Source organism: Puma concolor, chromosome D3, assembly GCF_028749965.1.
Source record: "Puma concolor isolate L17-30 chromosome D3, mPumCon1.1.hap2, whole genome shotgun sequence".
In the NCBI taxonomy this organism is placed as follows: domain Eukaryota; kingdom Metazoa; phylum Chordata; class Mammalia; order Carnivora; family Felidae; genus Puma; species Puma concolor.
Window position 1 is genome coordinate 86,250,615 of NC_141678.1, and position 25,637 is coordinate 86,276,251.

The 25,637-nt window shown below is 38.5% G+C and overlaps 1 long non-coding RNA gene across 1 annotated transcript; it reads left to right on the forward strand.

The window, feature by feature from the left end:
- The first annotated feature begins 5,521 nt into the window (after positions 1–5,521).
- On the forward strand, positions 5,522–20,555 carry LOC147575683 (uncharacterized). Its single transcript, XR_015242768.1, has 3 exons — positions 5,522–5,624; positions 6,420–6,512; positions 19,357–20,555. It is a non-coding gene; the product is annotated as an uncharacterized LOC147575683 (long non-coding RNA).
- Positions 20,556–25,637: the final 5,082 nt, after the last annotated feature.

The window sequence follows — 25,637 nt, forward strand, 5'->3', positions numbered from 1 at the left end:
CCGGCTACACTCCACGGCCATAATCATCAATGACAGAGAGCCACCCCATCACGTTAATAAAACGTAAGGCATTTCCCAGAACAATCAGCCACTTAGGGAACAGATTTTAGAAAGTAGAAAGAGCCTTACTTATCTGCCTGATCCTGTCTTAGATGCTGGGAAGTGGTGGATGAAGAAGGTCAATCAGGTCCATGCCCTCAAGAGCCTCATCCTAGTAAATAAAATAATTTCTGATGGTGTGAGATACTATAAAGAAGTTGAGATAGATAACAAGTTAGAAAGGAGAGGAGCCAGAGAACAAGTAGGTTCATGAGACTTGGAAAGATGTTAAGCATCAGGAAAATAAAATTCGGAGGTCAGGCTATGCATAAAAGAAAGAAGTAAAAAAAAAATTAAACACGGGTGTATTAAGAAAAAAATAATTTTATAAAGACTAATCACGTGTACAGCTACAGCTTGGCCCAGAATGATGGCATGAGGAAAGGGGCCTGGTATCCAGAAGCATTTTGTTTAGGCATTTCAACAAAACAAAAGAGAAGTCGTGACTTCTGTCCCTCCCACAGCCCTGCTCACCAGATTGTGAACTCCACAAAAGCAGAGAACATGTCTGTTTTTGCTGAGCGACCAACCATAGCCATCATTGGCTGAGGGTCAGCATTCAGTAAATATGTTCTGAATGACTGAATAAGTAAATGAATCATGTATATGCGAGTATATGCATGTATATATGTCAACATCTCTCTGGAAGACGTGTGGATGTTTCATGAAGAACATTTATTTAAGATAATGGCCCTGTTTCATATTGTTAAAAGGGACACAAAACTGACTCTTGCATCTTTAATTTATTATATTAGGAACTCTTCCCCCCCCAAGAGAAAAAAGAATGGATCGCTCTGAGAACTCTTTTCGAATATAATTCCTAATTTTTATTTATTTGTTTTCATATAACTAAGTTTAAAAGTTTAGTTAGCTAGAACTGCTACACATTTAAAGAATTTCAAGGATCATTGTTTTCAAAATGCAACATATGCCATTTTCATAAGTTTAAGAGTACCATACTGATAATTGACTAAGATTGATTTCTGTCTCTATTAATCAGACACTAAATATATTTTTATCTCCCCTCTGCTCTCTGCCCCCATCCAAGAGAGGGCCCATTAACTACCATAACTGAGAACTTAAAACAAAGCCATAACTAATGTTTAAAATGCTGCATGTTACCATTAAATTAGAATTGCTACAGAGAGAGAAAGAGAGGAAACATGGCAATTATTGTAAAATACGTGGGTGATATACACTTCAAAAAGAACATTGGTCAGGATTTGGGGTATATCATTTTAAGCAGAGTTTCCACTTGGCTGGTTTCCTTTTAACTCCTTAATTTTCTGCATCTCTTGAGACACACAGGGAAAGGATGATGGCTGCTGTGTTTTGGGGGGTTGTTGCCTTAAGGGGTGAGCTCTGATGCCTTGAAATAAATTTTCATACCAGCACCTGCAATTGATTTGTACCAGTTAAAATATTAATAGAATGCAAATTAAAGCATTCATAAAGTTCTCTAGGACACCTTTTGATAACTTTGCTAGATGTTTTAATTAAACACTATTAATTATGATTTGTATTGAGTTATAGAAAACACGAAGTCCAGTCTTTTAGGGACAGATAAGTGTGTAGTTTACTCTGAAAATCAGCTCTACTCATTTTTTAAAATATATTACAATAAAACATTGAAATTCTAATAAATCTAGAAGATTTTTAGGGCAACAGTGCATCTATCTTTAAAATTCAAAGAGGTATATATATTTTAATTATTAACCAAATGAAGTTATTCTTTCTTGTCCTATACATTTTCTGGGCAACTATTACATAGTTTAGTCATTGACTAAATGTTGGGCAACAAAAGCACATGCTGTGGGATAGCTCACAGCCTAGAAGGAAAGATAACTTTACAGAGAGTAGGTACATATCTTTAGCCTACACACATGCACACATACGCATACCCAATGACAATGCAGAAGTGAGGGGTTCTCAAAGGACAAGTTTGGAGACAATATAGTTTGTGGTTTAACATGTCTACACTGGCATGACAGAAAAAACATGGCTGCATTTTAGAATTCATTCACATCACATGAGAAAACCATTCAGTGGCTAATGGAGCACCGAGACCACAATTCTGAATGCATATTTGTTTGATGACTGAACGAAACCAACAATGACCTCAACAAAAAACGGGTTGAACCTATTGTCCCTGTGTGTGCTTGACTCTGCTTGCTTTTCATGGACAATTTGGGAGTTGGTCGGGTTCCTGTGTTGATAGGGAACACTTCCACAGACTAAAACGTTGATCTTTCCCATGGCGATCTGAGAAACCTCATCCAAGAGTTGTAAGGGTAGAACATTCCTTGAAAAGCATACAGAGTTCAAGCCATTTGGCAAAAAATGAGGAGTTGGTTATACAATAATTCTGGAGAATTTAAATACTTTAAACCACAAAACTGTCTTATGAGTTTAATAGGATTATCTTTGGTGATCTGCCAGTTCCAGGACATGATTATGGTGAGGGAAGTGTGTAAGCCGGGGGTGATACAAAAATGACCGCCAATCAGCCTGTATAAGCTGAATCCATGCACTATTTTTGATTGTGCAGACATACAGACAGTAACTGAAACCTTCTCAGCAGGAAGAAACTTTCCAAAGGTCAAATAATCCAATCATATACATGGCTGGAAACATTTACCTGAAACATAATTCTCATTCAAAGAGTATGTACTTCTTTAAGTGCAAAGTATTCTTAACTATTTGGATTACTTTAGAGCTTTTTGGTTTATTCTAGTTTCAGGTATTTAGTCTGTTAATCACACTTTCCATCCTTCTTTCAGGCTACAAAGGCTACAAAGATCTTTTTGAAGCTAAGTACCAAAAATACTTAGTGAAGATCTCCACAAAAGATCTCCACAAAAGCAAATAATGAAGAGGAAGAGTTATATCAAATCAGTCCATAGGACATCTGTGGAAGTGTGTGTGTGTGTGTGTGTGTGTGTGTGTGTGTGTGGAGTGGTTTTTGAAGAGAAACCCACACAAGTATCTGAGAAGTACAACACACAATTAATGAAGTCCACCCACAGTCAGGCTGAGAAATTCACAAGGCATTTTTATGGTTAGTTGTATATGAAAACTTGAATTTGATCAAAGTGTGAAATACAGTCCATGTGACTATTATTTTCTTAAACAATTAAACTTAGCACCTTCTTTTATTTCCTCAAAAAAAAAGCTGTAGAAATTAAATGTGTTATTTAGGAGGCAACTGAGCTTTCTAACTTGTGCCTTAGTAAAGGCAACACTTCAGTGTGCTTTTAACCTTCTTCAAAGTGTTGATGTGACACACATCTGACTCTAAAAGCATCTGCATTTTGACTCTAAAAGGACATCCTAATGTCACAGTGGTGGGTGAATAGAAATATCCTCCAAATTTTCTCAGTCATTAAAATGAAATAAACTTTTAGGTTATCCTAAAAATGAATGTAAACAATACCAAATGTGATTAAAAGTGATCTTTTGGGACGGTGAAGCATACGAAAGATTTTATGATAGTACAGACAAGAAATCACCCTACAATTGGCTTATGCTGATATTGGCATCATTTTTTTCCTTTCCAATCCAACATATAGATTTTCCTAGTTGCCTACACTCATGATTATAATCATTTGAAAACTCAAGATTAACTGTCCTGCTTGCCACTGAATGTGTGTGGTCTATTTTTTACTAACTAATATGCCTGCTACATAATATTGAAGAGATAAATATTCACAGAGCTCATTCCTTGGCAAAAAAAAATTTATTAAATCAACAGCTTTTGCAAGCACAGGATTTTTTTAAAGCATAGCTGCACTTACAAGACTTTAAGGCTAATTAAATTTTCTTCTCTTATTGAGTTTGATTAAGTGCTATCTCTAGTCATTCAGCAAAAATCTAGTGAATACCTATTCTTCACGAAGGGCTGTGGCCTCGAGCAGGCCAGCAAATAGCATTCCCCCTCCTTCGTTCCAAACAAATTAAGAAATAAAAAAGTGCATCACGTCATGGCGAAGACATCAGCTCTATAACTTATAAAGGCTCTGTTGGAGATTGAGAAAGGCCACCAACAGAATGCTCACATGAGGAGCTTACCCACTAAGTGGCAGAGGAGGACCCCCCCACAGAGGTGGAATGTCCAAGTCCTGGGAACCCCTTGCTCCCCAGAGGAAAATGATGCAAGCATTTCTTGGAGAATTCCTGTTTGGTCTATTCCTCCAATGGCCACTGCATAAAGGAGGAAAATGCAGGCAGATTTTATACTGGAGCTCCTGCCAGGACTGGGGGCAAAATCTCCCCTCTAACACTAGGTTTCATGCAACAAAGGTGAGTAAGGATCTTAGCCTTTGTGCTAGAAGCTCGGAGCCTGCACGGAATGTGGACTGAAAGAAAGGAGACCACTACTGCTGGGGAGAGCGGGCTGGAGTCGCCTGGGCCACTGGTATTGCAATAGTGTATTGCCTGGATCTACCTTTAGTCAGAAAGATGAGGGAACCTGACTAGAGAGAGAATATTTTAGGTCAAAGACTATTCTCAAGTAATCACAATACATGTTAAGTAAGTCTCGACGCATGAAGACACTACCCTTAATCATCAACGCCCTCCTATTCCTTCGGTCTGAATGGGGCACCATGCAATATATTTGTAAGATTAATAGTCGACACTTATTGAATGCTATGTGCTAAGCATTTTGCCTAAGTAATATACATGATCTCATTTACCCTTCCCAACAACTCCCTGATTACACTGAGGTTTATATAGGCTAATTAGCTCGCATGAGATTACACAGATATTAAATGTTAAACATCAGAAAAAAACAAAAAAAAACCTTTATCACCAAGAGGATGAACATAAAAATATTTCACAAAGCCCTGGAGACCAAACACGATTAAACCTCTGCCTACATTTTTAGCTTTGCCTCTCTGTGGTCTGGTCTCTCTGGCTTTCTTTCAGTCATTCAAACGTGCGTGATCTTTCCCATAAGTGCTGATGCAGGCAAGCCAGGTTCGAGAATCCACAGGGCATCCCGAAGGACCAGCTTCACCTGACAGAAATCAAATGGGAGCCAGGAGGAAATAAGAGGGGAGTTTACTGAGTCAGGTAAGTGCCAGACTACAGCAGATAGGGTGTCTGGGAGACTTGGAAGAGGAGAAGTAAGCCGCTTCCTCATTGCTTGGGGTCAGAGGTTTACGTTGAAAGGAGTTCAGTGTATGTGTTCCTTCAGGCATCCAGGGTAGGGTCTGATCAAAGGTAAGTGTCAAGTGAACAAGAGGTGTTATTCCAGAAATCACTGAAGGTAAGGGTGTCGGCACCAGCGTTGACAGAGATTTGCTCTTAGATGTTATCAGGTGTATGGGGACCAAGGATGTTTTCCCACAAGAGAATGATTAACTTTCTTGTCTCCCCCTTGGAGTAGGAACATAGCTTCTTTAGTTTACTCAGATGCAAGGTGAAATACAGAACATGAGGAAATGGGACCGGCGGAGACACAGCCAAGATGGAGCGTTTCCAAAATGGACTCCCTTCAGTTCCCCTACGTCAATGCCTTGAAGGTATGTGCTGAAAGGAAAATATCTGCAGTTATTTATGCGTTACTTAAAATAAAAGTTCTTTTTTAAATTTTTTGATAGATTTAGGGGTGCCTGGGTAGCTCAGTTGGTTAAGTGCCAGACGCTTGGTAACATCTCAGGTTGTGATCTCATGGTGGTGAGATTGAGCCCCACCTCGGGCTCTGTGCTGACAGCATGGATAGAGCTTGTTTGGGATTCTCTCTCTCTCCCCCTCTTTCTGTCCCTCCCTTGCTCACCCTCTCGCTCGCTCAAAAAGAACAAAATTTAAATTTTTTTATTTAATTTTATATCTTCAATTTAAATGTATATCTTCAAAATAAAAATCTAGAACACTATTTTATCTTAAAAATCATCAAGTATTTATGAACAACACAATTCTTTTCTAAAATGAAGTCAGATTTATATTTTTCAAAAATAAAAATATTCTCAGTTTAACTTAAAAAATTTTTAAAAATAAACATATTCTTAGTTTAATTTTAATTTGGTACATGACATATTTAATCTCCATTTTCCAACAAGGTAATCTCTAATTATAATATTATAGGCTGTTGTATGGAGCAGTCATGTATTTAGTATTGTGATCCTATGGTTAAGACATATATTTCTCAGAGTTTACTCAAGAAAATCTTCATATAAACAAATTCAGAAGTGAGCCTGTGCCTAACAATTGGACCAAACCTGAGGACTCTTTATTCTTTTTTTTTTAATTTCATACCCTTTATTTTCCACAAATATTACTAGTAAATATTATATTTGAGTCAATGTGTTACATTCTAGGATTACAAAATGATACATGAAGAAAAAAACATGAAAGCATCCAGACAGTAAGAAACAGAAGTTCAGAGAAAGGACTAAGGCCATTAGGAAAAGGTAAGTGAAAAAGGCAGGATATACCCTGGATTTTGAGTAAACAACAGAGAAGGCAAAGCAAAAGAGGAAAGTCATCCTGGGCAAGTTAAAATTCAGAGACAGGAGTTTAAATCATCCAGTTCTGTGAGAGCAGACGGATGGATGAAATCCTTCCCTGAAGGCCGCATGAGACATTGATGTTTCAGGAGGACAAGGCAGTGACATTTTCCAAAGACTCCTGCAATCAACACGACATTTCTTAGAACCAGAGCTGATGGAACGCTAGCTCCGTTTATCTCTTTTCCAATATGTAGCGTCTTTTTGCCATTTAGGAACCTATTTTCAGTCTTTTCTGCCTCTTCTTAGAGAATGATATGCGAGGTTTCTCCTCACTACAGGAGGGGTTTGGGAGGTGTGGGGGACTAGGGCAGGAGTGGACAGAAACAGAAACCAGCCTGCATTTCCTGTACTCCAGACACTATCAGATTTCCTGGACTATGAAACTACTTTGAAAAAGAAATTCTCAGTCTGAGAAATAAGTTCCTGGGCTCAGAATATCACCCTCTTCAGTTTACCCTCATCAGAACTGCCAGAATTAGCTTTCTTTCCTTTCCTTTCCTTTCCTTTTCTTTTCTTTTCTTTTCTTTTCTTTTCTTTTCTTTTCTTTTCCTCTTCTCTACTTTTTTCAATGTTTATTTATTCTTGACAGACAGAGAGACAGTGCCTGAGCTGGGGAGGGGCAGAGAGAGAGGGAGACACAGCATCCAAAGCAGGCTCCAGGCTCTGAGCCATCAGCACAGAGCCCGATGCGGGGCTCGAACTCACAGACCGTGAGATCGTGACCTGAGCCGAAGTTGGAGGCTCCACCAACTGAGCCGCCCAGGTGCTCCCAGAATCGGCTTTCCGAAACCCAAACCTGATCGAGTAACTGCCCAACTCGGAATCCTTCCACCCCTTTCCAGTTTTCACAGCCTAAATTCCCATCTTTAATATGGCAGCAGCATTTGAAAGGTGTGAGAGGACGCTTGCCGCTGTCTTCCTACCATGTGCCCAGTGTGGGGAGCAGGGCTGGCATGCACCGTGCTCTTGGAGAACACAGCTGAGGGGACAACGGCCCTGCCAGCTTCCAGCCTTGCCTCCCATTGCCTGTCCCCCTCCTGTGCTGCGTCCCTCACCCCCCTGCTGCTCCTCACCTGCTCGAGTCTCTCCTGCCTTTCTGGCCTCTCTCTTCCTCTGACCCTCCTGTTTTCCATCTTTATCCTCTAACCTACCCTCTGCATCAGTGGTCTCACACTTTGCTGACTGGACCCACCTTTCAAAACTCCTGGAAGGTGGTTTACTCCGTGAAGTTTCCTTTGATCTCTCCTTGTAGTAAGATGTCCCATAGCCATTTCTACAAACTTTCCTCACTGCTGTTACTGTACTTGGATGTAGCATTGTCTCCCACAAAGGCCGTTAACAGCATTCAAAGCAGGGAACGTCTTACTCATCTTTGTATTCCCAGCGACTAGCAAGATTCTCGGCATTAAACTACTTTTTTTTACATAAAAGCTTGTAGAAATTGTTAGTAAACACAACTAAAGAACAATCTTTTCAGAACTCTCCCTGTTGTTTCTGATGGCCAAAGCCCTTTTTCAATCCTCTTCTACGATGATAATTTGACACGAAAACTTCATTTTCTTATTATGTAACAACTACCGTCATTAATAACATAGTTACTGTTCGTTTTTTAATGGCGCTTTATAGCTGGTTCACTCCATTGACTTGCCTCTTTTTTACATTTTTTTTAAGGAGAAAAACCGTTCAGGTGTCACAGAATGAACACAAACCTGAGAGTTTTCTGCTCTGGGTGCCCCTTCCAATAGCTGTGACAATGGACTTCTTTGGACCTCAGTGTCCTCAACTACAAATCAAAGACATGGACAGACGGTATCTAAATCTAATATTCTAGTCTGAAAATTAAAGGAGAGTACATTATAAATATTTTATAGAGGCTATTTGTGATTATGAACTGATGCATAATTTCCTAGAGCTTTTTTACTGAATATTCTAGGACTATAAAAGTATTATGGAGAAATGTGCCAAAGCAGCTGGAAAAAATCCAATTATTAGTTTAGCATCAATTTTTCTCCCTCCATTTCTACATTATATTATTCTCATCCAGTGAAGCATTTTGTTGACACAGAAAACACAAATACATTGTGATTATTAAGTTAACTTTCATTAATAGAGTACTTACGTTAATAGCATTTCCAAGTAATTTTTCTTGTCTACAAACAAAATGCCTTATTTTTTTCCCCAATGATTGCACCTTTTTGATGATAACTCGAGGCTTGCCTACTCTATATGCTAGTGTCAAACACAAAACCAGCTTTGGGTACGCGTGAACGATTTCACTGCATGTTCTAAACATCTTCTGAAAATGGCACTTTTTTTTTATTATGAGCAGCAGAATTATGCCTCACCATGTGGCCTTATTTGAGATTATATTATTAAATGTGGCATGAGAGCTGAAATACGAAGTGAAACTTGTATGATTTCTAACTGCCTTTCCAATAAAAGCAGCAGGGTGCTATTAAGAAATCCCATTTTGAAAGTATATATTTGCAGAAGAAATAAGGCTTCAGTTCTCATTCTCTATAGGCAACTCTACATAGGCAAGCTGCAAGGTTTCTTCCATGTCATTACCGTTGGTTTTTTCTTCCGATTTATAGAATTTCACTATCTCCTAGGGACGCACCAGGCTCTAAATAGCTCTGCTTCATTAGAAACTCTTTCTTTGGACTCTTCTTCTCAAGATTAGAAACAGCCCTTTTTTATAATTCTGTGAATGGTACCGTTTGAAACATACAACGTTCTTGTTTTTGTTTTTTTCTTCTGGAAGCCTATACCTTCCACTATAGTGTTTTTGAAATAACATTACAGTTTTCTAATATATTTGTGACTATTTGAGTTTTAAATGGGGATAAACATTGGATTAAATATTAACTTGCGCCTGAATGTACTATGGAATCATGGATGCACGCTGACCACAAATTTGTCATTACTATTCAGTGTAGCACATGCACTTTGTGTCATAAAGTATACCAGTTAGACTTTAGGATTTTCGAAGGATCTTATTTACTCTGTAGCATTCATAGCTCTTCTCTTTAGAAAGCTTAAGGAGTCGTGGCAGATAACAAAATGCCTATTTTTCAGGGAGGAAGGCAGAGTTGATTTGAAATAAAATAGAACTCCCTGATGCTGATTTGCTTTGTGAAAGATGCAGTTGGATTCAAATATCTCTAATGAGCAGCTATGTTGTCTCTGCTTATTTCAACCTAATATCATATTTTTTGTTGTTTTCTTAACTGTGATTTTCTGTAAAGATAAAAACATATAGATATTAATAGAGCAGAGATCTGTGTAATCATCACCCAGATTTAATTAGTACAATTAGTGTTATATTAGTATTCCATCTATTATATTAGTATTATATTAGTATTTCCATCTATTACAAAAAAGCTTTTACATATACTGCAGAAAATCTATTCCCACCCCCATCACATTCCCTCCTATCTGTTGCCAGAGATGCTGAGTGAATGTGTGTCTCTCCATTTATGGCTTTATTTATTTTTTTAATCTTCATTTATTTTTGAGAGAGAGACAGACAGAGTGTGATCAGGGGAAGTGCAGAGAGAGAAGGAGACACAGAATCCAAAGCAGGCTCCAGGCTCTGAGCTGTCAGCACAGAGCCCAAGGTGGGACTCGAACTCATGGACCGTGAGATCGTGACCTGAGCTGAAGTCAGACGCTCAACCGACTGAGCCACCCAGGCACCCCAGCCATTTATGGTTTTATATATAACATATATATAATATGTATTGTCACTATAAACATATTGTCACTAATACAGGAGGAACATAACACTGTCAGATCACTTTGCAACATGTTTTTTATTCACTTAAAATTATGTATTTTGGGGTGCCTGCGTGGCTCAGTCGCTTGAACACCTGATTCTTTTCAGCTCAGGTCAGGTTCAGATCTCATGGTTGGTGAGATCGAGCCCTGTGTCGAGCTCTGCACTGACAATGCAGAGCCTGCTTGGGATTCTCTCTCTCCCTCTCTCTTTCTGCCCTTCCCTCAGTCTCTTTCTCTCTCTCTCTCTCTCAAAATAAATACACATAAAAATATGTATTTGAAGTTTACTGATTTTAATAAATGTACCCTTTACTCATTTTTGTTTAATCCATTGTGTGACCATACTCAATTTATTTACCCATTCTTCAGTAATGAATGTTTTCATTGCTTCCAGAATTTTACTACTAAAAATAATACTGACTGGAGGTTTTTATGTGGCTCTCCTAAAATGGGTAAACCCGATTTCCTCTAGTGTGTATTTTCTCCATTTGAGGAACTCCGGGGTCAGTGGGTCATTGCTTTCTGCTTCTAAAGCTTATAAATGCGTGTGATAAAAAGGGGCATGCACAGTTTTGCCTTAACAACATATCGTCTTCTGCGTCATTGCCGAATCAATCAATAAATGAATAATTAATTTTGAATAACTTACTAGTAGGGAGATAGTAAACTTTTCTGAGGCGAATTGTAAAGCATTCCTCTCTGTGGTTGCAGTTAAGGTTGTTTCTTTTTGAAAAATGTCCTTTCGTCTTGCTTCATAAATGAATAAAAAAGAGTGAGGTTTTGAAGTGTCATGGACCTAGCCTGCACTCCAGCTAATGAAAATGTTCACTGCTTTAAAAGTTTTTTTTTAATGTTTATTTATTTTTGAGAGAGACAGAGACAGAACATGAGTGGGGGAGGGGAAGAGAGAGAGAGAGAGACACAGAATCCGAAGCAGGCTCCGGGCTCTGAGTTGTCAGCACAGAGCCCGACATAGGGCTTGAACTCACTAACCACGAGATCATGACCCAAGCCGGAGTCGGACGCCCAACCAACTGAGCCACCCAGGAGCCCCTCTTCACTGCTTTTTAGAACCACATAGTTCCTAATGCCTCTTCCTAACACATGACTGTTACAAGCAGTTGCCTCACTGTACTTACCTTACATGTGTAGAGGGTAAAAAACATGCAGAGAGGAGGAAAAGGACATAGCTTTTTCTAAGGTTAGCATCCTCCCTAACGAGAAACTGTTCAGGACGTTCAGCCTGGACATCAGAGAGGTGGATACCTGAGGAGCTCCTGGGTGGCTCAGTCGATTAAGCATCAGACTCTTGATTTCAGTTCAGGTCATGATCTCACCGTTTGGGAGGTTTGTGAGTTCGAGCCCCGCATCAGGCTCTGTGCTGACAGTGTGGAGCCAGCTTGGGATTCTCTCTCTCTCTCTCTCCCTCTCTCTCTCTCTCTCTCTCTCTCTCTCAAAATAAATTAATAAACTTAAAAAAAAAAAGAAAATTGGCTACCCGAGAGCAAGTATTATCTCTTAGTTTTCTATCAATAAATACTATCCTGATAAACAATACCAGAACAGTGTCTATTAACAGGCAGTTATTCATTTACCCATTCCATTGGTGCATATTGCTTATATTTATATTTAAAAATAAAAGGACAGCCATTCGTGATGATAATTTTATGTGTCAACTTAGCTAGGCCATGGGGCCAGCTGTCTGGTCCAACATATTCTTAATGTTGTTGTGAAGGTATTTTTTAGATGCGGTTAACATTTAAGTCCCTAGATTTTGAGCAGAGCCAGCTTCCCTCCAAAATGTGGATGGCCTCATCCAATCAGTTAAAGGACGTTGGAGCAAACGTAGGTTCCTGGACCAGAAGCCATTCTGTCACTCTAGAGTAGCATAGAAACCCTGCCTCAAAGTTTCCAGTTTCCAGTCCAGAGATTTCTGACTCAAGGCTGTGACATCAACTCTTTTCTGAATTTCCAGCCTGTCCACCTGCTTGCTCTACGGAGATTGGACTTGACGACCCCCCCCCCCAACATGTGAGATAATGCCTTAAAATAAATCTCTCTCTCCCTCTTTATCTCTCTTTTCTCTCTTTCTATCATTTCCTTTTCATCTCTGAGTTTTACTCTATTTCCATACTGTATTTATATTTTTCTTTACACACTTTTGCATAATAAATCCCTCTCTCTCTCTCTCTCTCTCTCTTTTCTCTCTCTAGTTTCCTTTTCACATCTAAGTTTTCCTCTATTTCCATACTATATTTATTTATTTTATTTTATTTTATTTTATTAAAAAAATTTTTTTTTCAACGTTTATTTATTTTTGGGACAGAGAGAGACAGAGCATGAACGGGCGAGGGGCAGAGAGAGAGGGAGACACAGAATCGGAAACAGGCTCCAGGCTCTGAGCCATCAGCCCAGAGCCTGACGCGGGGCTCGAACTCACCGACCGCGAGATCGTGACCTGGCTGAAGTCGGACGCTTAACCGACTGCGCCACCCAGGCGCCCCTCCATACTATATTTATATTTATATTTACATGCTTTTGCATAGTTATATATCTGTTGTGAAAACCCATCTGGTAGTTCCAACATCTGGGTCGTCTCATGGGTGGTCATCTCCATCGATTGCCTGTTCTCTTGAGTATGAATCATCGATTCCTAGTCCTCACATAACTAGTGATTTTGGATAATGCGATGCCTCATTTTGTATGGCAGTTTGGGTTAAAGGTAAAACACTATTTCTGGATGTGACTCTGAAGGTGTTTAGCTATGGGATTAGCATTTGAGTCAATAATCTGGATAAAGAAGGTCTACCCTCACCTATGTGGGTAGGCATCATCCAGTCAGTGGAAGGCCCAAATAGAACAGAAAGGAAGAAAGGGGACGCATTCTTTATCTTTTTTCTTGAGCTGGGACATTCATTTTCTCCCACCCTTGGGCATTGGAGCTCCTGGTTCTCAAGCCACTGGACTAGGATCTTACTTACACCAGTGGACCCCTTCTCATGCCTTCCATCTTGAACTGGGAGTTACACTCAGCTCACCTGGTTCTCGGGCCCTTTGGGATGCAGACTGAATTACACCACTGGTTTTCCCAGTTCTCCTGTTTGCAAATGGCCCCAACATAGAACTTCTCAGCCTCATAATTGACTGAGTCAATGTCCATAATAAATGTCCCCTTTTTTATCTATACATATCCTATGGGTTTGTATCTCTGGAGAACACTAATACAGATTGTACCACTGACATTATGAATCATATATTAAAGAGATGCTAGACAGGGTCCTTTCTTCTAAAGGAAATATTTTTCAGACCATTCTAAAAATATTAGCCTGCAGTTAACTTTTAAAATTTTCTTTGATTTTATTAAAATGTCCATTATCTTCAATGTTAAAATTCTTGATATTTTGATATATCTAGATTTCCTGCATTGATTTTTTTTATGCAGGAAAATATGATTTGTCTTGATTGCTGGAGTTATCAACCCTCCTTGAAAGTTTGTGCCAACATGCGTATTTCATTTGCCTCTCCATTAGTCTCATGGGTTCTCAGGAAGAAAGAGGCGCCTGTCTCCAGCCTGGTTGCTGTCGCCGTGTGCCACTGTGGCCGCACATTAATGTCCTGCGCAATTGGTCCTGTTGATGCTAAATGACCTCAATATCATGACCCCAGAGGATGAATGTTCCAAATATGGGCTGCATCTCTGTCGGCTTATTATTTCTGCAGCTGCCACTTCCTCTGCTTCTATTATAGGCACAGACACACATAAAAATAAAGTCATAAAGATGCTATCGCTTTTCTCCATACACTAAGAAACAGCTAGATAGCTCATACATTCTGGTACTCGAGGTACCTGAATTATCGGATTTCTCTCCTTGCCAGTGAACACACTTTGCACTCTTCTTATCCTTATAGAAAAGAACTAATCCCTCCATTCTCATTTCTTTCCTCCAAATAACAAATTTAAAAGGTGGGAAGTCGTATTTTTCATTGACATCATGAAAACGTTCTACTCTAAATACATAGGCATATTTTCTATGTTCTCAACAAAGAAACCAATAAGCCATAAGGTTATTTACAGTCATATTTTTTTATTTAAAAATCTTAATTCTTTAGAAAGTATTAAGCTGAGAGACTTTCTCCAAATGAGAGTGAGAGAAACTATATTCTGCCTGTCTCCCTCCCCCCGCCAAAATTACAACTTCATCATTTTTTCCGGGAATGGTGATGTTTTATTTACAAAGAGAGAATTGCTTTTTAAATGGATTTAGTGGAAATTCTTTTTTTTGTAATCTTAGGGAGATATAATTAATTATAACATCGTGCAGGTGTCAAGTGTACCACATAATGATTCTAGTCAAGATCGCTATATGCAAACCTCAAAGTTGCTAAGAGACTAGGTCTTGATCGTTCCTACCACAACAAAGAAATGATAATCATGTGACATGACAGAGGTGTTAGCTAATCTTAAGGTGGTGATCCTATTGCAATATATAAATACGTTGAGTCAGGGGCACCTGGGCGGCTCAGTCGGTTAAATATCCAACTTCAGCCTAGGTCACGATCTCGTGGTTTGCGAATCCGAGCCCTGCTTTAGGTTCTGTACTGACAGCTCAGAGCCTGGAGCCTACTTGGGATTCTGTGTCTCCGTCTCTCTCTGCTCCTTCCCCTCTCTCTCTCCCTCTCTCAAAGATAAATAAACATTAAAAAATTTTTTAAATTAAATATACGGAGTCAACATCTAGTCCTCATTTTTAATTAAACCTTAAAAAGAATGCCCAAATGTTCACTTCTCTAACATTAGTTGCAAGACCACAGCACGACCTCATTCCAGCTATTCCACTATTTGCTACTTTTCCCACCTCTATAATTTCCACTCTTTCCAATTTTATACGCATGGAATTGGCAGTCAAATTGTTTGCGCAAAAGTATTTTTGTCTACTTATTCATTAATACATTAATTATTTTGCTCATAAATTCATTGCTTAATCTATGATTTCAGTACTCCCAGACCAGTTCTTGCACCTTCTTTTTAAATTATTTCTTCCCTGCTACAAGGACCGTGCTATTCGGCAGCTGGTAGACCACCAAAAGGGATTGCTTCCCAGGTATTTATCATACATGACATAGGAAGAATGACATTTCTGGACCTCTAATTCCATGGATAAAACTTGGGAATAATAGAATTCTCTTTTACCTTGCTATAGAAAATGAAATAAGATAATGACATAAGTAATAACACAAGATACACAACAAAAGCCCGTTTTCTTCTGACTATACATAACTTCATTCTATTTGAAATCTTGCCATTGTTGCTTACTGACCTATGTGATTCTGCCTCTGTCATTATTTGTATTTTAGGAGAGTATTTAGATTCATAAATTTCTCTTCTTAAACGTGCAGGTAAGTTGTTGTATACCATAGACTAATTTTTGACCTTCATAATATAGCCAGGTTAATTACTAGTTAATGAAAACCATTTATTTTGCCTATAATAAGCTGCTCAGCAGGAATTTTCCACCTAATTAATAGTGACATGTTATATGAACCACATCTGGCATTTTGCACCTCTTTCGAGGCAATTTCGAAGACTAATCATCTACAATACATTCGAATATGTCTTTGCCAGTCATGATAACAACTCACGGAGAAGAATATTTCATAAACAAACACTGCACAGTGATCATTCGAAGTGATTTCAGTTTCCTCATAGACAGTAAAAATAAGTTGAAGAATGCTTCTTTGTCTCAAGAGTAGATATGAAAGTCCTTGGTTAAAAATTAAACCATGTTCTAGCCCTCAGTGGTACCCCTCTCGATATTGTAAATATTACTATTTAATTACTAATCTAATTACTTTCCAAATGAACATATAAAATATGTATTAAGTGGAAGAAAACCCATCTAGGCCACTTCTGCAGCATTAGATCGTCATCAAATATATGTCTGGTTATGATTGTTAAAGGGGTCAAATCGAAGGAGTTTACATACAAAATAATTTCAAACCCTAATGGATTAATACTTTGATGAATTCTAAAACTGTGCATCACAGAGCACTCATCCTTTACAAGGGACTATGTACGTTAGGGAAGTCAGATAAAACATGTTAACTATGGAAACATTTCAACCTTTAATTACAGGAACACACAGCTTTGCAACTTCCCTTTGTTATAAATTTCACCAGTCACTAGAGTTAATACGTAAAATATTTTAAACAGTCTGAACGGCCTGACAGCCAGTAATCTTCAGTGCAATTTGTCTACTCGTATTCATTCTGCCTTCATAATCTCAGGTCAGCCAACCTTTGATGAGGCAAGTAAAGAGGCAAAATGTTGGGATTCCGGCATGCCAACAAATGGACCCTATCACTGGAATAAGAGAAATTTCAGGTAGTCTCATTCATGCTCCTATAGATTATTAAAATTTCTTGAAAACGTCAATGCTCCATTCTCCAGACTATATCTCCCAGATCTGCTAAACAATGTGGAGTTAGGAAAACGAGATTACCGCAATATTAGGCCTATCCGCAGTAATGACAACAGGCCGGATGTGAGGGGGCATTAGAGATTGCCCTGAGGTGATCACTTGGCCAAGATTTGAGAAATTAAATCCGATCTTCAATATTTTGCATAAATCCAGCTGTGGTTTTATCTGCACGAAATGTGTTGCCTTAATGTTCTATTTTACCTGGTCTATGGGTCAGAGGAACAAAATTACCATAATCCACTGACCTCACTTGTTTTCATTCATATTCACTTTAGATTACAGGAGTTAATATGTTTCATAAGATGAGTTTTTCCAGAAAACAATGACAAAACCGGAAACTCTTCATGAAGGCAAAGAATGAGAAGGGAAGACACGACCACAAGCTAGGGTTTTGAGATAGGAAACCAAAGGCACCCATGAGAGAAAAAGCTGCTTTTCCCCTTTGCTTCTTTTCCGACTTCTATTCGTGCTAGGGCCTGCTCCCCCACTCCACTCCACACATGCCTCGGGATGCAAATAGCCCATGTCATCCTTGTAAGGGACAAGGAGTTCGTGATTTCTCTAGAATACCACGCATGGAAGGAAAGACCAGGTGAGAATGATTGAAGCTATCACACGCATACCCCAGACCAAAGGCGCCAGACGTCTCGATGCCGAGACCCCTGGCTTCAGCCAATAAGTGACATATGATGGACACCTGGACCTTGTCCTCTTTCTGACCAGTTCCTGGATGCCTGAGGGTACACGTGCACCAGACCACAACTGTCAACAAAAACCCTAGGCCCCAAGAAAGATGAGACTCCTTCTTTTCCTTTCTGAATCTCCCAGACGTTCCAAGTGTATCTCCTTCCCCACGTCTTCAATAAAGTAGGATTTCGCCTTCTACTGCCTTTGATTTCCATCTTGAGTGAAGCCAAAGACTGTGTAGGTTGGTCCCGGGGGGCCCCCCTCTGGGTCCTCCGACTCCGCCTATCTGCGTCAATTTTATCATTGCAACCTATACATTTCTCTTATCCTTCTCACTTGCTTCTGGATAAAACTAAATGATGTAGAGTCTCAAGAAGATTGTTCATACTACAGGAAAAAATAACACGCTACCATAAAAAGTTACTCTAAATAAATGACTTCCCCTAACCGTACCCTCTGTATAAACATTTCTCTATGGGGCACCTGAGTGGCTCAATGGGTTAAGCATCAGACTTCGGCTTCAGTTGGTCAAGCTTCTGAATTCAGCTCAGGTCATGGTCTCATGGTTCCTGGGTGTGAGCACTGCGTCGGGCTCTGTGCTGACAGCTCAGAGCCTGGAGCCTGCTTCAGATTCTCTCTCTCTCTCTCTCTCTCTCTCTCTCTCTCTCTGCCCCTCCCCTGCTCGTGCTCTGTCTCTCTCTCAAAAATAAACATTAAAAACAAATCCAGACATAACTCTTCATGTAGTTGTGGTGTAAAGCCTAAAGCCAAGGTGCAGTCTGATGCATTGTCTTCTGGTAAAATCAGGAGGACTTCAAATGGCCTAACTACAAGGTTGTCGCCCAATCAGCCCACCAGGATAAGGCCCCCTAGCCAGGCAACAGTCCTCATCAAATGTACCAAGTGTAGCTCCTGCTTCTGGAGGGTGGGCGTCAGTTCCCTGCCAGGCCATGGAATTATTCAACAAGCCAATTACGTGATCACATAGAAACCAGGGGGCACCCCACCCTCTTGATTCTGCAGAACTTCCCTCCGACAGCCCCTGCCTGTTCACCGTTCTCAAGTGCAACCCTCTTGGGGCCCCACGTGGTTGGGATTCCCCTCCTCAAAGCTGGGTTTGTCCGTCCCCATAACACGAGGTAGGAATTACTACTTTCTTAACAACAGGCTGAATAGCAAACAATTAAAACTGTACAGAAATTATAATGATTTTTTTTGCTTTAATATGAAAAAGTGGGAAATTGCATTAATTAATTTTAATGCATTCCTGCTGAAGGTCCAACTGACCCATGATGAATTATCCTTCGTACGTTTTTCACTTTACTATCTAGTATTTTCCTTAGGATTTTTGTATGAATGTTCTTAAAAGTTATTGGCTGTGAGATTCTCTTTTATTTTGCTGTTCTTGTTAAGTTTGGTTTTAAGGGCCTCATGAAATGAGGGTTTCATTAGCCTCATGAAATGAAAAGAAATTCACTCATTTTTATTTTAATTCTGGGAAAGCTTGTATATGATTGGAATTACTTGTTATGCAGATGTCTGATAGAATTCATCAGTGAATCCAACTTTGTGTGGGTTTTCTATATAGAAAGATTGTTGATTGTTAATTGAATCTATCTGGCTTTAGTTATAATTCAAATTTCTTTTTTGTCGTCCTCATAAGTTTTACTAATATTTTACCAGCTATTTTTAGACTTTTATCTAAATTTTCCTATAGTTTGCTATAAAGTGACTGACTCAAAATATGCTTTCATAAACTTGTCTATTATATGATTTCTCTTGTCTATTGTCTCTCTTAGGTTTGTTCATGCTGCTTTGTTTCCTTCTGTGCATGATGTTTTAACTGAGTTGCAGACATTACTGAAGAAAAATTGGAAAAAAAAATTGTCGGGCCCTAAATGATGTTGCATTTCACATTAGAGGCCAGAGATTTTGGCAACACTGAAATCAGTTTAATCTACACAACTATTGAGAATGCTAAGTTGGATGTTAGTCTTTGAACTATGTTTATTCCTATTATTCCTATAATTGTTGGACAAATCATTCCCAGCCAAATTGCTAGGAGTTGTAACAAGATTTCAACTCATGCCCCGGTATGCATGAACTTTGGTTCCTCTTGTCCCATGGATATTCAGATGAATCCTTTTTTATCTGGCTTTTCTTCATCTCTACTGATATTTTGCTGTTGTTTTACAGTCTGTTTTATCTGAGATTAGTACAGCCACTCTAGTTTTCTGTGGTTTCTGTTTGTAGACTTTTTTCTATCATTTTGCTTTCAACTCATATCTTCAAATCCAGTGTGTCCCCTGAAGACAACACGTAATAGGCTATTGTTTATTTTAACCATATTGACCAACTCTGCCTTTTGATTGGATTGTTTACTTCATTCACATTTAATGTTCGGATTTATGGCTCATAGTTTTGTTTGTTTTACATAAATTGCCTGTCCTCAATGTTTCTCCATCATTAACTGCTTTCTTTTGCATTAAGTGAATATTTTTCAGTATAACATTTTCATTTCTTTAATAAATAAGAAGAAAGAATAAAGAAAGAAGAGGAGGAAGAGGAGAACAACAAGAACAACGATGATGATCACAACTCCATGTGCTTGGGCTTTAGATTTATTTTATTTTTCAATTAATTTTGCTCCAGGTCTGATTATCCAATCTGTTTGAGTGTTTAGGTCTAAAGCATTCAATATTAATATATTTTATCCTTAAAATGGCTCAAGTGAATCATATGCCCAAAGTGATCTGGAGTCAGTTCCTTCGAAAACCCTGCAATTGTTGAGGGGCGCATGGGTTGCTCAGTGGGTTGGGCGTCCCACTTCGACTCAGGTCATGATCTCACAGTCGTGAGTTCGAGCCCCACGTCGGGCTCTGCGCTGACAGGTCAGAGCCTGGAGGCTGCTTCAGAATCTGTCTCCCCTCTTTCTCTGCCTCTCTCTCTTTCTCTCTCTCTCTCTGTCTCTCAAAACTGAATAAACGTTAAAAAAGTATTGAAACCCTTGGAATGTTCAAAGCACACAGTTTTGCTGGCTTCATGTTTTTCTAAGGAATAAGTCTAAGCAGGCTCATAGAGGAATTTTCTGGAGGAGACGCTGAATGTGTTTCAACTTGGTCAATCTTCAAAGGCCCAAGAAAGCAGGAAAATCAAATAGTTCATAGTTTGTGCCAAATATTTTCTTAATGACCAGCAATCCAAGTGGTGATTGCATTTGGTTGTTAAGAAACCTCTTTCGGTCTCCCAGAGACAGGCACTGGATCTGAGGTTATCACTGCATTGGCTCAAATGCTCAGTTAGTAATGGCTTCAGTCAAAAGATCAACTCTTATCCATTGAATATTTCAAGCAAGTATTGATTGTGTTGCATTTTTTCTTAGATGTTTGCTATTTTTTTATTTCAACTCACTTTCAAGTGGAAATACTGTCAAAATTCCATAATTCATAGTTAAACTAAAGCTTGTTTGAAGCCCTTATAAAACGGATCACAGCCTTGATTTAAAAATCAAATAAATATATTTAGAGAAAATAAATAAATATAGCTAGAGAAAATATATTAAAGGAAATATAGAAAAAATCCTTAGACATACACAGTAGTCAGATCTTGTAGGTCTCATATTCCTCAGTTACTTTGCAGTTATAATCTGAATAGAATACTAAGGATTAGAAAGTAAAAAACAAAATTGGCAAAAAACAAACTGATCTTTGCTGGGCTTAATATTATTACATACCTCAGAATCTTAAAAATCACTCTTATAATGAATCAGCCATAAGGTTGGCCTTAATTAATTCAGTCTCCTGTGCAAGATCATAAATGAAACATAATTCATTGTAATTTTCATTTACCCTCCTCTACCCTTTAAAAAATAAGAAACTTCTATTTTAACCTTCTTGGCTTAGTGTTTTAATTCAATGACATAGTGAAAATGCATGGAATCGACTTAAATACCTTTTTAGATTTTTTCGGTGAGTATTGGCTCTAACCTGAGTATTTCCTTGTTGACATTAATGCAGTTTATTCAATCAAAAGCTACATTAAATTCTATATCTTCACTGCATTTATCAATTACACTCCTTTCCAGGTCACTAACCTCTCCTGAATTTTTTATTACTAAATTACTTTGATGAAGTGATGCTGAAATTTCTCTTTAGTACTTCCTAAAGTTATGAAACTGATTTTCATTCAGGCTCACATCGTCATCTGTCAGACTATTTCTTGGGAAACTGTTCTAGCAAATACATGCACGTGCTTGCACACACATACAAAGCGCCTCAGGCTTTGCAATATTTCACGTACGGATCCTTAGAGACAGAAATAGTTGGCAATAAGGAAAATGGGGGAGACATTTCTCACTAAAGTAACTAAGGACATTTAAAAATAAGTAAGCAAAAACAGTGCTCCCAAGATACAGTTCAAATACAGTGAAGAGTAATACCAACACACAATTCCAGTATCTGTAAGAAATTTACACTGAAAAGAAGGCACATGATTTAAATAACTTTACCCAGAACTTATATAAAAGCATTTTTCAGATTTGTTTCATAGGACTCAGGCAGTTTACAGCACAATATTAAAAATCTTTGTGCCTTTCCCAACGTTTTTATTTATTTTTGGGACAGAGAGAGACAGAGCATGAACGGGGGAGGGGCAGAGAGAGAGGGAGACACAGAATCGGAAACAGGCTCCAGGCTTTGAGCCATCAGCCCAGAGCCCGACGCGGGGCTCGAACTCACGGACCGCGAGATCGTGACCTGGCTGAAGTCGGACGCTTAACTGACTGTGCCACCCAGGCGCCCCTCTTTGTGCCTTTCCAATTCTTGACTTAAAGACCTGGAATCTTTAGGTCTTTAAGATTTAAAAAAAAAAACAAAACAGTATAATCATCTGTCTACTCTGCAAGAGCTTATTTCCAAGCAGATAATAATGTCAAACTCCTCTCACACTCTCCTCATTTCCATTGTTCGTATAATTTTACAGTATTAATTATAATAAGCAACTTGTGAAAACACGAGGCTAAAAATAAAAGGTAGGATGAACAAAAGTGATTCATTTACTGCTTCGGAAGTTTCCTCCAATTGTTACCATGCTCTGGGAGACTGAGAATGTAGACCCAGGTTCAGGGGGAAGAAACTCAGTGACATGATGCCTGTCATGGTATGTGGGCTCCATCCTTATGACTTCATCCAAACTCAATTACTTCCTAAAAGTCCCACCTCCAAATACCATCATATGAGAAATTAGGGCTTCAGGGGCGCCTGGGTTTCTCAGTCAGTTAAGCATCTGACTCTTGATTTTGGCTCAGGTCATGACCTCACAGGTTGTGAGATCGAGCCCCATGTCTGCATGGAGCCTGCTTGGGATTCTCTTTCCCCCCACCCCCCCCCCCTCCGCCCCCTGCCCTTACACACTTTCTCTCATGAAATAAGTAAATGAAGTTTAAAAAAAAAAGCAATTAGGACTTCAGCATGTCCATTTTGAGGGACACAAACATTCAGTCTGTGGCAAATACGTTCATATAATGAAATACTACACCATAATGAGAATAAATGAAGTGCACCTTCATGCAACATCTCATAACTATAATTTTGAGCAAAGGAAGCCAGATATGTGAATATATTAAAATATTCCATTTATATAAAGTTGAAACAGAGACAAATATTAACTACGGCATTACAAGTCAGGTGTTTTCTATTGGGGAGTAAGTATTAATAGTATTAATAAACGCTAGAAGGTCCCAAAGAAAGGCTTCTAGGGTTTATTAATACTATTATTTTATTCCCTGTTACATTTTAGGTACCTTTACTTTGAAAATTCTTTAAGCTTTACATCTATAATCTGCAAAACTTTTAAGGCGTTGTTACACTACGGTGAAAAATGACATTTAAAGTCTTTAGGAAACATAATTGTTATGAAATAGAAGTGTCCTTGGTTAAGCTTAAAATAACTTGATATTAGACTGTAAACTGTGTGTTTAAAGTTCAAGACCTTTCTTTAAGTAGTAAAAATGAAACAAGGTTATTGTCTGTTAACAAACAGTAGTCTTGGCATATCTCAATTTTTCAATTGGAAATGAAGAAATATATTCACATTGGCCTCTGGATAAAACAACACGCATATAAGTGAAAGCAAATGATTACCTCTAAGAATTAAAGGAAAATTTCTCCAAAAATATTGTTCTGAAAAATCAGGAAGAAAATTTCAGGAATTTATTTGGAATCTTTAAAAAAGCATACAAGGATGTGTTCTCTTTACATTTAGTAAAAAAGCCAAGTGAGCACAGATTGATATTAAAAAGGTATGGACTGAAAAAAAAAAAAAGACAACAGGGTGAAATAAGAAAATATATACAAATTTATAGTCCTGATGGTGTGACTAGATTTAATAAGCAAAATAAATAATTTCAGACATTTCTGGGAAAAAAAAAGTTTTATACAGGGTGCCTGGGTGGCTCAGTTGGTTGAGCATACGACTTCAGCTTAGGTCACGATCTCATAGTTCATGGGTTTGAGCCCTGCATCAGGCTCTGTGCTGACAGCTCAGAGTCTGGAGCCTGCTTTGGATTCAGTGTCTCCTTTTCTCTCCCCTGCTCACTCTCTGCCTCTCTCACTCTCAAAAATAAACATTAAAAAAATTAAGTTTTATGCTAATGAATGCCATTTCTTTTTTTTTTTTTTAGTGTTTTTCTTTTTTTTTTAATTTTTTTTTCAATGTTTATTTATTTTTGGGACAGAGAGAGACAGAGCATGAACGGGGGAGGGGCAGAGAGAGAGGGAGACACAGAATCGGAAACAGGCTCCAGGCTCTGAGCCATCGGCCCAGAGCCTGACGCGGGGCTCGAACTCACGGACCGCGAGATCGTGACCTGACTGAAGTCGGACGCTTAACCGACTGCGCCACCCAGGCGCCCCTAATGAATGCCATCTAAGCATAAATGAATGATCCTTCACTGATCAAAATTAGATATAAAAGTTATATCTGAAAATATCAATAATTATGAATTTTATGTGAGTTGTTAGCCTTGAAAACAAAGCCAGTTATATGACAAACAAAATAGGTTCATTCAGGAATAGCAGAGGAATTGCAATTTTAGGACATGAAAGTTATGGCAAAACTACAGGCAAATCCAGAGAAGAAAGAAGAAAAATGTTACTTTATGGAGAAAAAGGAGGAACTTGGGGAGGGTTTTTCTGAATGAAAGTCCCTTCGAGGAGAGTGAGAATTCAGGATGGTGATCATCTCTCATTGGCTGAGGTCTGTCAGCTTCTCATTGGCTGGGCTGTTGCTGGGCAAGGACAGAATTTCTTTTTCTTGCTGGGATAGTAAATTAGGCTTCTTCCTGTTGGAAAATGCAAGGTACCCTTGTTCCTCCAATTGACAGTGACTTGGTAGGGCATGAGAGTTCTCCCTTCTGGCCTCCCAACTCTATTTAAATGGGGTTTCCTTTGTTCCGTTTCACAGAGTTTAAAAGAATCCTATGAACATTCTGAAAGGCATTATTTATCAAAACTGAGAAGGAGGTTTTTCAAAGTTCTCCATACAAAACTAAATGTCAGAAAACAATAGATCAATGTATTCAGTACTGAAGAGGAAAAATATTATGAATAAAGAATATAAAATTAGGCAAACTTGCGCAGATGTTGGTGACAAAGAGACACTTTCAGTTGTAACAATCAAAAAGTAGAACACACATACCAACTTCAAGGGGAAAAGAACCACTAAAACTTATGAAAGCAGTGAGGAGAAAAAACAATACTTTTCAAAATAGGGAAATAATAGTGTGAAAGAACTAATTTTGAACACAGAAAACACTTAAAATATTAAAAAGTCTGAATAATTGATGTGAAACTAGTCTTGACAATAGCTACAAAAGTTACAAATTCTTGAGTGAAAAAACAAATAAAAAATAATATTGAAACCAATAAACTAAACTAAAAACAAAAGTTTCATCGTATTGAGAAAATAAAGGAAAATCATGTGGAGTGGAGTTGACACAAGGATGCTAACTTCCCATATGCTCTTGTGGGATTTCTTTATATGATGCATAAAATTGATGAGGGAATGGTGCAGGACAACATTC